The following is a 16833-nucleotide window of genomic DNA, read 5'->3' as shown; positions in this document are numbered from 1 at the left end:
GGATGTTATAATGCCGTTGTATCGCTCCATGGTGCGACCGCACCTGGAGTATTGTGTTCAGTACTGGTCTCCGTATCTCAAAAAAGATATAGTAGAATTGGAAAAGGTACAGCGAAGGGCGACGAAAATGATAGTGGGGATGGGACGACTTTCCTATGAAGAGAGGCTGAGAAGGCTAGGGCTTTTCAGCTTGGAGAAGAGACGGCTGAGGGGAGATATGATAGAAGTGTATAAAATAATGAGTGGAATGGATCGGGTGGATGTGAAGCGACTGTTCACGCTATCCAAAAATACTAGGACTAGAGGGCATGAGTTGAAGCTACAGTGTGGTAAATTTAAAACGAATCGGAGAAAATCTTTCTTCACCCAACGTGTAATTAGACTCTGGAATTCGTTGCCGGAGAACGTGGTACGGGCGGTTAGCTTGACGGAGTTTAAAAAGGGGTTAGATAGATTCCTAAAGGACAAGTCCATAGACCGCTATTACATGGACTTGGAAAAATTCCGCATTTTTAGGTATAACTTGTCTGGAATGTTTTTACGTTTGGGGAGCGTGCCAGGTGCCCTTGACCTGGATTGGCCACTGTCGGTGACAGGATGCTGGGCTAGATGGACCTTTGGTCTTTCCCAGTATGGCACTACTTATGTACTTATGTACTTATGAGTTATGGCCGAATAAGGTTCATGTGTTATAGACACATTGGGGAATCGTATAGAGGAAGAGTTATACAATGTCTATTACAAGCTTTGGTTTCATTGTGTTGCAAGGTTTAGGCACTTTAGTTGGGTCGATAGGGGTATGCCTTTTTGAACAGGTTGTTTTTTAGTGATTTCCAGAAGTTTAAGTGGTCGTATTTTGTTTTCACGGCTTTCGGTAGTGCATTCCACAGTTGTGTGCTTATGTAGTTCAAGCTTCTCCTATTGACCTTCAAGTGCACTCAATCTGCAGCCCCCCATTACCTCTCTACTCTCCTCTCCCCGTATGTTCCCACCCGTAACCTCCGCTCTCAGGACAAATCACTCCTATCTGTACCCTTCTCCACCACCGCTTCCAGACTCCGCCCCTTCTGCCTCGCATCACCTTATGCCTGGAACAGACTTCCCGAGCCCATACACCATGCGCCCTCCCTGCCCATTTTCAAGTCCTTACTCAACGCCCATCTCTTCTCCCTTGCTTTTGGCGCCTAACCACCTTCCCCATTCATGATACCTACACTGACTACATAGTTTGTTACCTTTAGATTGTAAGCTCTCTTGAGCAGGGACTGTCCTTCCCCATGTTTAAACTTGTACAGCGCTGCGTAACCCTGGCAGCACTATAGAAATGCTAAGTAGTAGTAGTAGTAGTAAGTAGGAGAAGCTGTTGTTAAACATGTTGGTAAACAAAAATGAGCAGGAAAAAAACATCGCATTTTGTATTTTTCCATTTATTGATAATAGTTGCAACCTGTAAGCAGAGAGTGTGCACTGATTGTAAGGAAGATGTCTGTTAGCACGTGCATGTGTCAGTTGTCACGCATGTGGGAACCCCTGGAAAAGGGTGTGTACTCTTTGCAAAAACTGTTGACAGTTATGTGGGGGCCAGCAACTTTCTATGCCGGGACTTTTTTTTATTACATTTGTACCCCTTGCTTTCCCACTCATGGCAGGCTCAATGCGGCTTACGTATACAGTTATTTGTACCTGGGGCAATGGAGGGTTAAGTGACTTGCCCAGAGTCACAAGGAGCTGCCTGTGCCTGAAGTGGGAATCGAACTCAGTTCCCCGGTTCCCCAGGACCAGAGTCCACCACCCTAACCACTAGGCCACTCCTCCACACAAGCAGTCCTTCATCACTGCCGCAAGTTGTCAGCTATTTCTTGCGACCCCCGACACAGGCGCCGGGCGCCGAAACACGGACCGTGTCGAGTCCACCCAAGCACCGCATCATCAACGTTCACAATCAAAGACCCGTAGCCAAGCTGAAAAGCTGTCATAATTTTGGCTGCTTAGCTATGCAGATCCTGACACTGAGTATCAGCCGGGGTCTATATGCACCGGGCTACATGACAGACTTGATCGACCTACCTACTAGAAACACATCCGAATCAACATGAATGTACCTAAATCTCCACTACCCAAGCTGCAAAGGACTCAAATACAAATCAACTTATCCATCCAGTTTTTCCTACATCAGCGCACAACTGTGGAACGCCCTACCAAAAGACCTGAAGACTACATACGACCACTTACACTTCCGAAAAACACTTAAGACCCACCTGTTCAAAAAGGCATACCCTGACCCAACGTAAATGCCTGATCTCTGCGACACAACTACACTAAAGTTCGTAATGATCATCACACAACTCTCCCGTTGTACGATTCCTTCACATGGTCCTACCACATGAACCTTACCCTACCACATCACCTTGTATTTGTTTACTCTGGAGTCTGTAAACAGCTCTCTGGCACTATGTAAGCCACATTGAACCTAGAAATAGGTGGGAAAATGTGGGATACAAATGTAACAAATAAATAAATATATAACTATTTCAAAGGTATGCGGAATCCTGGGAGCCCTGTGGTGGCAAAACAGATCACCCTGTCTCCGTTTGGAGGATGAAACAATTGGGAACGTAAACTATAATTATAATTAGCACTCTGGGATTTGTGAAAACCAAATTTACATTAGCCCTGGATATACTGATACAAGGCCCAACTATTATAAACATAAAAATAGATTTATCAGCAAATAAACTACTTGAATAAAGGAGCCAACAAGAATAGAAGAGCCATGCACAAATGCTAGGTCGCTCATGGAAAAATAACTTGTCCTTATTAAAAGGGGTTTAAAGTGAGCACACGCTCAAGCCCTAGACCCAGAATCTAAGGGCCACCTGCTTATTATCCAATAGCAGTACAAGGCTGGTTTTATACAATCTGACAATGATGTCTTTTCCTGGAAGGAGGTACCAAGAGACAAGTTGGATCTCTGAAGGGTGCTTTGGTGTAGAAGAGTCCCAGCAATGCAGGAGGGGTAGAGGAGGCCAGTGGAGTTTTATAAGGTAGGAAGCATGAGAGGATACTAGCTGGGATCTGATGAGAACTACAGGGGAGCTTCTTATGTACTGTTTCTGGCTGTAGGATGAGGGCCTGAGGTTATTAACATAAATAGTACCCCTTGTTCCAGATCTCCTGACCTGGGAATTTACTGGAATGTCCACTTTACTTCAGCAAAGTTGCAATTCCTGATACTCAAGCAAGAAACAGCCCAGTGATGTGGGCTGTATGGCCTTCTTCCATGCCCAGGCATCAAAGTGGCTGGGATAGCCTGACCTGGGGTAGATATCATGGTGCAAGAATGTTTGTCTGGTGATTGCATTAGGGGAGCTGTTCATAAGCTGAGCAGGACCTTGGTAAAGTTAGGGCACAGTTCATGCTGTATTGATACATGGCTTGAAGTATCTGGTTCTGAGGTTGTTCCTAGGTTACCAATGCAGGGTCTTACCCCTACAACCCCCTACGGGACTCTGAAAAAGCCCCCTCCTTCCCTTCCCCCTCCCTCAACCTATGTCATTCAGACCTCCCTTTCCCTCCGGAATGTCCTCACAAACTTCAACCCCTCCCATCTGGGCAGCCCCCCTTGGGCCTACTTCAGCTTTCTGGTGGTCTAGTGGAGGTGATGGGGGCAGGAGCAAAGTCCACTAGCTCCTGCCCCTTGTAACTGCCTGAAGAAAATGGCTGTCGCAACCTCTCATAACAGCATGCGGTACTTGTTTAAATGTCCCTCCCTGGATTGCTATATGTTTTAATTGTAACCTGCTTAGTTTTAATTTATGCAGGCTAGCAATTTGAAAAGTAAATTATGAAAATAAAGAAACATACAAACACAGGTATCAGGAGATAAATATACTTGTTTATGATAACATAGATGAAAAAGGGTAAGGCCACATTTAATCTCATAAGACCGTAGACTTCTCCTGGCTCTAACTAAACCAAACCATCTCCCTAAATACTCAATACAGAAAAAAACACACAGTCTCATTATCTCATCCCAATATAATACATACAAACCCACAAACATTAACACCCCAGGATACAGCCTGAAAATTCTCGGAGTCACAATCGACCGTAACCTATCACCAGAGACCCAAGCGAAGTCCACCATAAAGAAAATGTTTTTCTCAATGTGGAAACTAAAACTCATAAAACCATTCTTCCATGATATTAAGCCACTCAGATTACTGTAATGGAATCTATGCGGGATGCAAGGATCAAATCATAAAGAAACTTCAGACCGCCCAAAATGCAGCAGCCAGGCTTATATTTGGAAAAACATGTTTCGACAGCACCAAACCACTCAGAGAAAAATTGCACTGGCTACCAATCAAAAAACGTATCACTTTCAAAATCTGTACGACTGTTCACAAAATTATTTATGGCGAGTCACCGGGCTACATGACAGACCTCATTGACCTGCCAACCAGAAACTCCACAAAATCTGCACGATCATACCTAAACCTCCACTACCCAAGCAGCAAAGCACTCAAATACAAATCCACCTATGCAACCAGCTTTTCCTACCTAAGCGCACATACCTCCACTCAGAGAAATATGTATACCATATGTCTTCATGCCTTAATATTGCCCTTTAAGCCTCCCATTGTCCCCTTCCAATGTTTCAATGTCTGTGTTCCATTGTTATATTCCTTAACGTTACTTGACTGTCTCGCTTAAATCTACACAATGTAATCCATAACCAAGTTGTAACAAATTGTATTTCCATCATTTATATCATAAACAGGCATATTTTCAAAGCACTTTGGGAGGCTAAGTTCCATAGGTTTCTATGGAACTTTGGGAGGCTAAGTGCTTTGAAAATACGCCTGATTGTAAGCCACACTGAACCCGCAAAAAGGTGGGAAAATGTGGGATACAAATGCAATAAATAAATAAATAAACTATGGAACGCATTGCCAAAAGCAGCAAAAACTACGCTCGACCACCTAGATTTTCGAAAAGCACTAAAGACAGACCTGTTCAGAAGAGCATGCCCCACTGACCCAACATAAAAACACCGGTCACTTGCGACACAACATAACCAAAGACTGCAACGGACATTACCTGACTCTTCTTCCCCCTTTTCCTCTCTAAGTCCCCCCCCCCCCAACTGTTTCCTACTATACATAGACCTCATTATACCACAATATCACGCATATTTTCAAAGCACTTAGCCTTCCAAAGTTCCATAGGTTTCTATGGAACTTTGGAAGGCTAAGTGCTTTGAAAATATGTATTCATTCATACTATGTATTTGTTCAAACCGTAATCGACTAACACAGTTAACGGTTGTATGTAAGCCACATTGAGCCTGCAAACGGTGGGAAAATGTGGGATACAAATGTAACAAAATAAATAAATAAAATAAATACTTGAAGATCAGCAAACAAATGATAAACTATTATCATAATGTATATGTCAGGAATGATTTGCTCATATAAGAAAAGGTTTATTTGCAAAGCTGAAGCTGCTAGAACCACTATGAAGCTAAAATCAATAGACACTTCAAAAGTGATTAGCTCACTGAAACAAAGCAGCCACGTGAGGTGTTCAATATTTTTGTAAGTAGCAACAAAAAGAAAGCATACCAACCAGTGTTACCGTCACAGTATTGGCATTGCTTTGCAGGAACAGGGAACAGAGTGCCTTTTGCATTTAGCTGATATACGAGGGGATAAATATCACCTACTAGGGTTCAATTCCCACTACTGCTCCTTGTGACCCCTGGCAAGCCAGTCCATTGTGTCAGGTGCAAAACTTAGGAGCCCTTTTGCAAAGCTGCGGTAAGCCCATTTGTTCCTGCCCCTTGAGGCTGCCTCATGAAAATGGCGGCTGTGACCTCTCACAGCAGCCTCCCAGAATTACTGTGTGCTAAATACTAAGAAGCTCATCGCTATAAAATGGATTTCTTAGCATTTAACCTGCTCTAATTCTGTTAACACATACTAGGCTTTTTAGAAAGGGCCTCTAAACCAGATGTGAACGTTGTTTAAAAATGCCATCTTGGATGCCCAGACCAGACGTATTAAAAAAGGTGGAAGGAAAGTCAAAAGAGAGTCGACATAGTTAAAAGGTCAGGTGGAAGATGTTAAAAACAGCATCTTTCAAAAAAGGAAAAAAAAAGATTTGAATGAAGCAAACAGGAACCAGTATAAGCACTGGCAAGGTAGAAGCAAAGCACTGATAAGGAACGTCAAAACAGAATTTGAAAAGAAGTTTGCTCATAGTAAAAACCTTTTCACGTACATCAGAAGCAGAAAGCCTGTGAGGGAGTCAGTTGGATGATTAGATCATAGGAATAAAAGGGTCACACAGGGAGGACAAGGCCGTGGTGAAGAGGCTGAATAATTTTCTTGCTTTGGTTTTTTTTACGAGAAAAATGTAAGAGAACTGCCTGGGCCAAAAATGATGTTTAAAGGTGAGATACAGAAGAACTTCAGTGAACCTGGAAGATGTAAACAGACAAAATCGACAAACTAGAGAGCAACGAATTTCAGACCTACCCTTAGTAATCTGTTACCTTTCATTAAATTCATCTATGACACCTGAAGATTGGAAAGTAGCCAATGTAATGACAATTTTTAAAGAGTTTCAAGGGTGATCCAGGAAAGTACAAACTACAAGCCTGACGTCTGTATTGGGGGAAAATGGTGGAGACTATTAGAAAGCACAACATAACTGAACAAATAGCTAAACATGGTTTTCTGGAACAGAGTCAACGTGGGTTTAGCCAAGGAAAGTATCTAGAACTTCAAAAAGCTTTAGACAAAGTCCCTCATGAGAGACTCCTGAGAAAATTAAAAAGCTGAGGGATAGAAGCAGTGCATATTTTCTAGCGAAAAAGGTGCCGGTACTCAAATGGCAGGGCACCCTTCAGGGGTGGGAGTGATCACTGAGGGACCCACCCCACAACAGCCAGGCCCCCTGCAACCAGTAACAGAACCTATGATAAGGCAGAATTGTTGTGTAGAGCCTGAGATCTTTCATTAAAACTTGGAAACCATGGGTCAATTTTAGCAGACAATGGAAAAGGTGCCGGTGCTCAGTACCCCCAAGTACCCCCTCAAAAAAAGCCCTGGATAGAAGACAGTGTGCTCTTGTGGATTGGGATCTGGTTAAAAGATGGAAAACAGAGAGCAGAGTTAAACGACCAATTCCTTCAAAGGCAGAGGGTGAATTGTAAGGTATGTTAGCATACTTACAATGATCTGGCAATGAGAACAAGTGAAGTGATCAGATTTGCAGATGACACAAACTTATTCAGTTACTAAATCAAGTGAGGAAATGTGAGAAATTGCAGGACCTTGGGAGGCTGGAAGACTAGGCATCCGAATGGCAGATGAAATTTCATGTGGACAAGTACAATCCAAATTATAGGTACACTAGTAAAAAAGCCCAGTTTCTGATGCAAATGAAATGGGGGCTAGCAAGGTTTTCTTCTGTGTGCATGTGGGAGTGTGTGTGTCCCTGCCCTCTGCCCTCTCTCCCTTCCCCTGTGCTGTCTGTCCCCTCTGCTCTCTGTCCCCTCCCCCCTCGGAGTCGAGTCCTTTAGTGTTAAGTTTCCTGCTGTGCTGTGTTTGTGTTACAGAGCTAGTGAGGGCTTCTGCCCTCTCTCCCCTCCCCCCTCTGAGTCCTTACTGTTACAGAGAGAGCGATTTGATTTCATGCTTTGCTGTGTTTTCCTTCACTGTTTGTGTTACAGAGAGAGCGAGGGCGGGGCAGACACTCATGGGGAAACCAGATATCTCTCCCCCTTCACACTTCCGGCTGGAGGCTTCATTTAGAACGTTGGTGGTGCCTTTTATATATAGAGATGATCCTAAGTTCCTCATTAGGAGTCACTACTGAGGAAAAGGATTTAGGTGCTATTTCTGCAGCAGCAGAGAAAAAAAGCAAACAGAACATTAGGAATTATTGGAAAAGGAACAGAGAACAAAAGAAAGAATACCGTATCATAATGCCTCTGGATTGCCCAATGGTAAGGGGGCACCTCCCTTAATCTCCCTCTGTAGAATAGAGATTGGGTGGCAGAGCCGGTGGCGGGAGGCGGGGCTGGTGCTTGGGAGGCGGGGATAGTGCTGGGCAGTCTTACACGGTCCGTGGCCTGAAAAGGACAGGTACAAATCAAAGTAGGGTATACACAAAAAGTAGCACATGTGAGTTTATCTTGTTGGGCAGACTGGATGGACCGTGCAGGTCTTTTTCTGCCATCATTTACTATGTTACTATTTTGGGGTGCTGGGTTATACCGGGACTAATACTGAAGACTCATCTGCTCTGGCACTGTGTTAGCCAGAGACCCTCTTTTCTTTGGTACAATGGCCAAGGAAGCAGGAGCCCAAGACAAAGCAGTTCAAACTGGGCTGGGTATTTATACCAACCACAGTTTTCCTCTAGAAGGGGCCTTTTCCCACCATCACTTCACTGGTCAAGAGAGCCCTCTCCTTGTTCCAGAAGCTGTAGGGATATATTTACAAGTCAAAGTCCAGTACTTTGGTAGGGACACTAGAGGTCTCTGCATCCTTATAGAGCAGAACCTTAAGGGTCTTACAAATTGTTTGTTCTACGTATATTTTTTTTCTACTCTATTTTCGTAGATGCCTCAATGTATTCAGCTTTCTAGATTCCTGCTGTCATAAATAGACAGAATCAGAACAGTTTCTGGTGTTGCGTTTCATTGTAAAAATTGCTTTGTTCTGCTGGTTAATGGTTTCAATCACCCTTACAGTGATTGTAGTTGTTTCTGGTGAAACCACTTCCTGCTTAACCCCCTCAAACTTCCATCATGGCATCTGTAAAATCTTTCACTTTCTTTTCGTCAGCCTGCCAGGATCTGATAAATGACACCCAGATCCTATTAGCTGTCCATGTGAATCGATTTTCCTCTAAGCAATGATTGCAAAAAAAAAAAAAAAACAGCCAGAAAAGAAAGAGAGAGGCTATAAAGGGATTTTAGCTAAAACATTTCCTGTTACCAGGAAGGTATATTTAGAAATTGCTTTGGATATTTTTAAAAAATGTCTTCCTGTGTTAGTCTGTTATTTTTTCTCTGTATTATTACTGTTCGTTTCTTTCTTCCCCCCCCCCCCCTTGCCTTTGCCTTTACTCTTTCTCCTTCGTTCCTTGCCTTGTTTCAACTTTCTCTCGTCCCCTCGCTTCTGTCTCAGTCCTTTTCTCTCTCTCTCATTTCCTAATGCCTATGTCTTACTTTCCCACTTACCTATTGTTCTTTTTTCTCTTCAATTTCTTCTCTGCTCTGATCCGTATTCCCCTCAGCAGGGGCTGTATAATCCCTATTATTTATTTAATAGAATGATTTCCTTATTCACCTTCTGCTTCCACTGGTGCTTCTGGTGCAGCAGCAGGTTAAATGGGGTTTTTTTCTATGGTGTGTTTATTGTACTTTGCAGCCCAGAGACTTGTATATTGACATCAAGATGATGCTAATTTCTCTCCTCATGTAGGCGAAGCTTTTTTTCTGCAAATCTGGAAGCTGTTTCAATTGATCCACTAGACAAAGCTTTTCGCAGACCAACACGATACAAATTACAGGTCCTTATGATTTTATTCTGAGAATGAACAAACCTTTCAAAAACCTAGATGTATTTGATATCTGACAACGTATTATGGATGGAGACATTTTCTAATGCTCTCAAATCTAGCATGAGAAAGCCACAAGGGTCTGAATCTTGGGGTCACCCAAATATGCAAATTAAACTTGTTAGATATATCTAGGGTGAATGAAAATTCTTTGTACACGTGATGGGCACCGACATTAATTTCTTTTATTTATTAGGGATTTATTAACCGTCTTTATGAACGGATTCACTCAAGGCAGTTCACAGCAGTGCCATTTTAGCTATGTATCCTATGTTTGAATGGGACAGGTTTTGCAAGACTTGGGGCTACAGTCTGAGCCATAAGTCAGATCACCCAAACACGATATCGTGTGCATCATGACATCTGGGATAAGCTATTATACAAGGGATGGTATCAGCATCGTACAATGGCCCTGCACTACCACATGGCAAAGTATGTCTCTCATTTGACATACACATCATGAAAAGCCAGCCCACATGCAACATCTACTCCCAGAGCCAGCTGTACACTCAGTGGCATAGCAAGGGCGGGGAGGTGGGGGCGGTCCGCCCCGGGTGCACGCTGCTAGAGGGGTGCAGAGAGCAGCCGAGCACCTGTCGGCTCCGCTGGTTTCCTGCTCCCTCTGCCCTGGAACAGGTTACTTCTTGTTCCGGGGCAGAGGGAGCCAGTGGAGCCGACAGCCGCGCAGCTGCTCTCTGCAGCTAAGAATGCACCTGGGGGGGAGGGGAGTTGATGTGCTGGAGGGGTGTCATCACGTCGAGGGTGGTCATTGCTCCGGGGGGGGGGGGGGTTGTGCTACACCCTGGGGGGACGGATGCAACTGCACCGGGGGGGGGGGGGGGTGCGCAGCAGCGATCCACCCCTGGTGGCAGCCGACCAAGGAACGCCACTGTGTACACTGCAAATGTGCATGATCTGTACCTAGCAGGCTCTGTGTATATGTAATGGAAAGAGGGGAAAAACAGATGCATCACACACATGAGCTTTATGTAGTAAACACTCACTGAAGCATTTGGAATCGCACTGTAATTGTTGGAAGTGCAAAGTTGGCCTCCTCTACCAGTCCCTGGGACATAAGCAACTAGTCTGGGGGCACAGTTGTATTATCCAGCAGGGCCTGGTCTGGAGCATTTGGTACATCTCAATAGGGACAGCCAAAGAAGACGACACAGGAAAGTGTTGAGAAAAATGCCATTGCCGGCTTAGTTCGTGCTTTCCCATTGCAGAAACAGAAAGTAAGGAAAGAGTGCAACTAGAAAAGTTAGTCTGCAGCAGCCATCTTGGATCTCCCTTGAGCCGAAAATCCATATTAATTTAGAATCTTAAAAGTTATGCTTATAAATTTAGCCTGCCGTTTGTTTGCATAGATTTATCAGCTTAATTCATGAGCCTAATTCTCAAATTCAGTGCTGACTTCCTAATTTTAACTCACCCTAAATCCAACCCTGTCGTCACCCCTGTTTTATGCTACTAACGTATGGAGTTTTGTGAAATTTCAAGCAGTTTAGTGAAACTTTATTGGCAACCTTGCTCTGATTCAGAGGTAGCTGCCATTAAAGATCTTATGGTTGGCAATTCCTTCCACCCATATGATATTTAGCAGGATACACATCAATAACTTCCTTTCTGGTTCTCTTATTACATGGAACTCAAACGTGGCATTGCTTCGTGGTTGCAGAAATGCCATTTAATAGAGGATAATCCCAGTATAATTGCCTGCTGTCAAGAAATTCAATCTCTGGGTCATGCTGCCTCTCGCTTTTATAAGCTTCTGAGAACTGGATTTAACAACATTAATTTGGCGCTACTGAGGCCTTGGCAGCTTGATTTCTCAGAACGGTTGTTGGATTCTCACTGGGAAGGTCTCTACTCTAAGTTGAATGAATCCCTAGCCTCTGACGAAGTATTACAGCCATTATATTTCATGACGCAGAAGGTGGGTTGGAAGCCAGTCAAAATCCCCAAACTTAGCAAAGAGAATTCTAACATTTGCTCGTTTTGTCGTGTTGATTTAGGAACACTCTTGCGTATGCGCTTGTTTTGGCCAATGAGTGGGGGTTTCCGGAAGAAAGTCTGAATCTCTAACTAGTAAGCTTTCTGCTCAGTTTATTATTTTCAGGTTACAGTGTTTACCGGCAGAGAAAAAAAAAACCTATGTAATACCCTTATTGCTATTGCTTTGAAAACTACTCCTCAGAATTGGAAACAAGGTGATATGATTACTTTCCATTTTTGGTGGACTTCTGTATGTCTTACTGCTAAGTATCAGTTAACATCAGCAGGGAGACCTAATACTTGGAAACCTATGCAGAGGTTCTGGACCTCAGGTCTGTTTGAAACACTGTGTCCCTCCCCCCACCCCATTCTGTTGCCTTTGTATTTTAAGGATTCAGCACTCAGAGGAGGTCAGTTTGTGAAGGATTTCTTATTAATGAAAAGGCTTTATAAAATTACCCCAGGAGTTGCATGCGTAAAAGACACATGTGAGAAGGCTGTGCATCTCTTTACATGACCTCTGTGTAAGTATTTTCTTGGGTGGAGTGTGAGCAGATTGCTGGCAGAGTCATGATTTGGTTGTTATGGTTATTACTCTATTTACTATCAACTTTCTCTTTACTTCATGTACAATTTCTCATTCATAATAGATTTTCTAAATGTTAAAACATTGATAGTTATCCCAGTATGTTTATGATATTGTATTGTAAAATTGGATTCTTACAACAAATTACTTTCTTATGCATTATTCTTTGTTATGTATCTTATACTGTTTATTGTAAGCCACGTTGAACTCAAACTTGTTTGGGATAATGTGGGATATAAATGTCACAAATAAATAAATGATTTATATTGTCAGGCTCAGTCTTCCCCAATTACTGTATCCTCCCCTGCCTCCTCCCTAGGTACCCTTTACCTGGGTAGGCGAGTTATACGCCTTTGTCAGCGTTGGCCCCCTCGACGGGCTTCAGGAACCTCCAGGACCCCCTCACCTCGCGCCGACTGCTTGACTGGTCTGGTCCGGAACTCCCTCCACTCCTTCCAGGCCACTCCTCCTTCCCGTGGATGTTCACTGTGATCCCACCGCTGCCACCATAATATGTCAGGCTCAGTCGCCAGATCCGCACCACTCTCTCTCAGTCTCTTCCTTTCTTCACCAAGCACGCCTTTCACTCCCAAGTCGACAGTCTGCAATCAGGGTCTCCGGACAACAGGCAAATCACCAGAAGTGCTTTATTATCTCCTGAGAACATTTAATCTGCTTTAAGGCTTCACAGGCCTTCCCCTCTCCTCAGTGTAGCTCCACTTTTAAACACAGTTCATTGGAGCCCTGCTTGCAATACAGTTCAGCTTGGGCCTGCTTTCAATATGGTTTTCTCCAGCACTGCTTCTAATCCAGTACTTAGTAGCACTGCTCTTTCCCACAGTTAATAAGCACTGCTCACAATTCAGTTTTAGCACTGCTTTCAAACACAGTTTAGTTTAGCATTGCCTTCAAACACAGTTCATCTTAGAAATGAAATTAAACAGTTCAATTCAATGGCAATATGGTCTAAGTCACTTTCTCACTCTTAGACCTAATGACCCACCTCCCTCGTTTGTCAGCACAAAACCACCTGACATCCACCCACAGGGTCAATTCACCAAGTCTTCATTCACTCTCCAGTTCAGTTCATAACTCACTTTAAGAGCCCTCCACCAGCACTTCCATTTCCTCCTCATTCTCCCCTCCTTCCACCTCCTCCAGTTCCATTCTCTCCTCCCCTTCCTCTCGGTCTAGGGGCTCCTCCCTTCCCCCATCTGATTCCATCTCCCAATCACACCCCGGCTCCTCCCTCTCTTGCATAGATTCTTCTCCCTTCACCCTCTGCTGGTGCTGCACTGCCTTCTGGGACTTATAGTTTCTTAGCTCCTGGCTTCTCTGACGTTGCCCTGCCTTCTGGGCTTTGTAGTTCCTTGGTTCTGAATCTCTCTGGTGCTGCACTGCCTTCTGGGGCTTGTAGTTTCTTTGCTCTTCACATTATGTAATTTATCAAAACCGTGCATGTGCTCATAATCTACATGCTAACATTAGGCATGACCCCGAGCAGCTATAAATGTTTGCAACTACAATTTTTTTTACAGTTTGATAAAGACAGAAACTTGGATCCGTGACCAAAAGGACCCTATAATCCTAGACCTGTGCCCTCCAGGATACAAAATCACACATGGACCAGAAAAGAAAAGAGAGGCGGAGGCTTAGCACTAACCTATCGGTCCCACTTTACCACCGAAACCACTGCCGAGTCCATAACACCTCAACTTGAAACTGCCTCAATCAGAATCCACAACAAAACCCTAAGCGATCATGTGAATTGTGTCTTGTTTTACAGACCTCCAGGTAATTGGAACGAAGGCCAGACCAACTTCATGGACTTCATTTCAAACACTTGTGTAACCAACTCCAATATACTAGTATTAGGAGACATTAACCTCTACCTAGAAGACCCAAACTCTACCAACGCATGAGAATGCAAGGAATTCCTCCACTCATGGGATCATAAATGGCCACACATGCAAGCAACCCATGTCAAAGGGCACACACTCGACCTCATCTCACACAATCTGTCCACAGAACAGAACCTAATAATAACAGAAATTAAATGGACAGAAACACCATGGACCGACCACTACAGACTAAAACTATCTGTAAAATGCCAGAAAAAGGGTTCACACCATATACAAGAACACACAACCACACAGCACAAGATGCCAAATAGACTCGGAAACATTCTGGCAACAGATATACAAAAACGAATGGACAGCACAAATGGACTCCATATACTACCTCTCAGAATGGGATAAAAGATGCAGAAGCATACTGGACGAAATAGTACCCTTACGAACAAGAACCTCACGTATGCATAACTTGATACCGTGGTTCAACGAAGAACTGAAAAAAATTAAAACACAATCCAGGAAACTCGAACGAGCTTGGAAAAAAATTAAAGACGAACACACACACAACGCAGGGAAACAAATACAAAGAAAATACAAATACGCAATAAGACAGACCAAAAGGTCATACTATAAAACTAAAATAGGGCCAGATTACAAAGACACGAAGAAATTATACCAACTCGTGAACAAATTACTAGACATCACCTTGGTCACCACAACCAATACAGACATCCCATCTGCAGATAACCTTGCTAAATACTTCAATGAAAAAATTGCAAACCTATGTAACACGCTACCTCAGGACAACACTGATATTGAAAATTTCATCACTGGCTTGGACCCAACCCCTGGTGAATACTCAGCGGACCGAACCTGGTCAAACTTTGCTCTCCTCACCACGGAAACAGTCACCCAGGCGATTAATAGGTTCTCCAACTCTCACTGTAAATTGCATACCAGCCCCAGCTACCTAATAAAATCCGCCCCCCATCGCTTCATAGCAAACCTTACATCCCACTTAAACTACATGCTTCAACAAGGTCTCTTCCCTAAGGAAAATGGCAACATCCTACTCACCCCAATACCAAAAGATCCCCCCCCCCTCAAAATCAAACGAAATCACTAACTACCGCCCAGTAGCATCAATCCCACTGGTGGTCAAACTGATGGAAACCATGGTAACCAAACAACTTACTGATTATATAAACAAATTCACAATATTACATGAATCACAATCAGGATTTCACCCCCTCCATAGCACTGAAACAGTAATAATTACCCTCCTAGCCAAATTCAAGCAGGAAATAGCAACAGGCAAAAGCATACTTCTCCTCCAATTCGACATGTCCAGTGTGTTCGACATGGTAAACCCTAAAATACTACTAAGACTCCTAGATTATTTCGGGATTGGCAGACACATACTTAGTTGGATCAAGGGTTTCCTAACCACTAGAACAAATCAAGTGAAATCAAGCTCAAACATATCACCACCGTGGAAAGCAGATGCGGAGTACCTCAAGGATCACCACTATCACCGATTCTTTTCAACCTAATGATGACCCCACTAGCCAAATCCTTATCCAACCAAAGCCTTAACCCTTTCATCTATGCAGACGATGTCACAATATACATTCCTTACAAATGTGATCTGACAGAAATCACCAACGAAATCAAGCTCAGCTTGAATATCATGGACTCATGGGCAAACGTATTTCAACTAAAACTCAACACAGAAAAAAAACCACTGTCTCATCCTTTCATCCCAATACAATACGAACAAACCCACAACCATAAACACCCCAGATTATACTCTCCCTATCTCAGACAACCTGAAAATTCTCAGCGGTACAATCGACCGTAACCTCACACTAGAGAACCAAGTAAAATCTACAACAAAGAAAATGTTCCACTCAATGTAGAAACTCAAATGCATGAAATCATTCTTCCCGAGGGTTGATACAATCAATGGTACTAAGCCATGTAGACTACTGCAACGGAATTTATGCAGGATGCAAAGAACAAATTATAAAGAAACTTCAGACCGCTCAAAACACGGCAGCTAGGCTCATATTTGGAAAAACGTAATTCGAAAGCGCCAAATCCCTCCGAGAAAAACTGCACTGGCTCCCAATCAAAGAATGTATTGCTTTCAAAATCTGCACCCTGGTTCATAAAATTATCTACAGCGAAGCCCCGGGATACATGACAAACCTCATAGACCTACCAACCAGAAACACAACAGGATCAACACAAACATACCTAAATCTCCACTACCCAAGCTGCAAAGGACTCAAATACAAATCAACCTCTGAATCCAGCTTTTCCTACATAAGCACACAACTGTGGCATGCATTACCAAAAGCCGTGAAAACAACTTATCACCTAAACTTCCGGAAATAATTAAAAACTAACCTGTTCAAAAAGGCATACCCTACCGACCCAACTTAAATGCCTGTATCCTGCAACACAACGAAACCAAAGCTCATAATGGACATATAATAACTCTTCCTCTCTACGATTCTCTTCCTCTCTACAATTCTCTAATGTGTCTGTACACACAAACCTTATTCTACCACAACATTACTGTATTTATTCATACCGGAATTGGCGAATGCCTTTACGGTACTATGTAAGCCACGTTGAGCCTGCAAACAGGTGGGAAAATGTGGGATACAAATGTAACAAATAAATAAATAAATACCTATGTAAATAGCTGCCACTGTGGCCTTCACACATATTGTCAGAAAACAAACACTATAC

This window comes from Microcaecilia unicolor, chromosome 8 (assembly GCF_901765095.1).
Source record: "Microcaecilia unicolor chromosome 8, aMicUni1.1, whole genome shotgun sequence".
NCBI lineage: Eukaryota > Metazoa > Chordata > Amphibia > Gymnophiona > Siphonopidae > Microcaecilia > Microcaecilia unicolor.
This window is presented reverse-complemented; position numbering follows the sequence as displayed.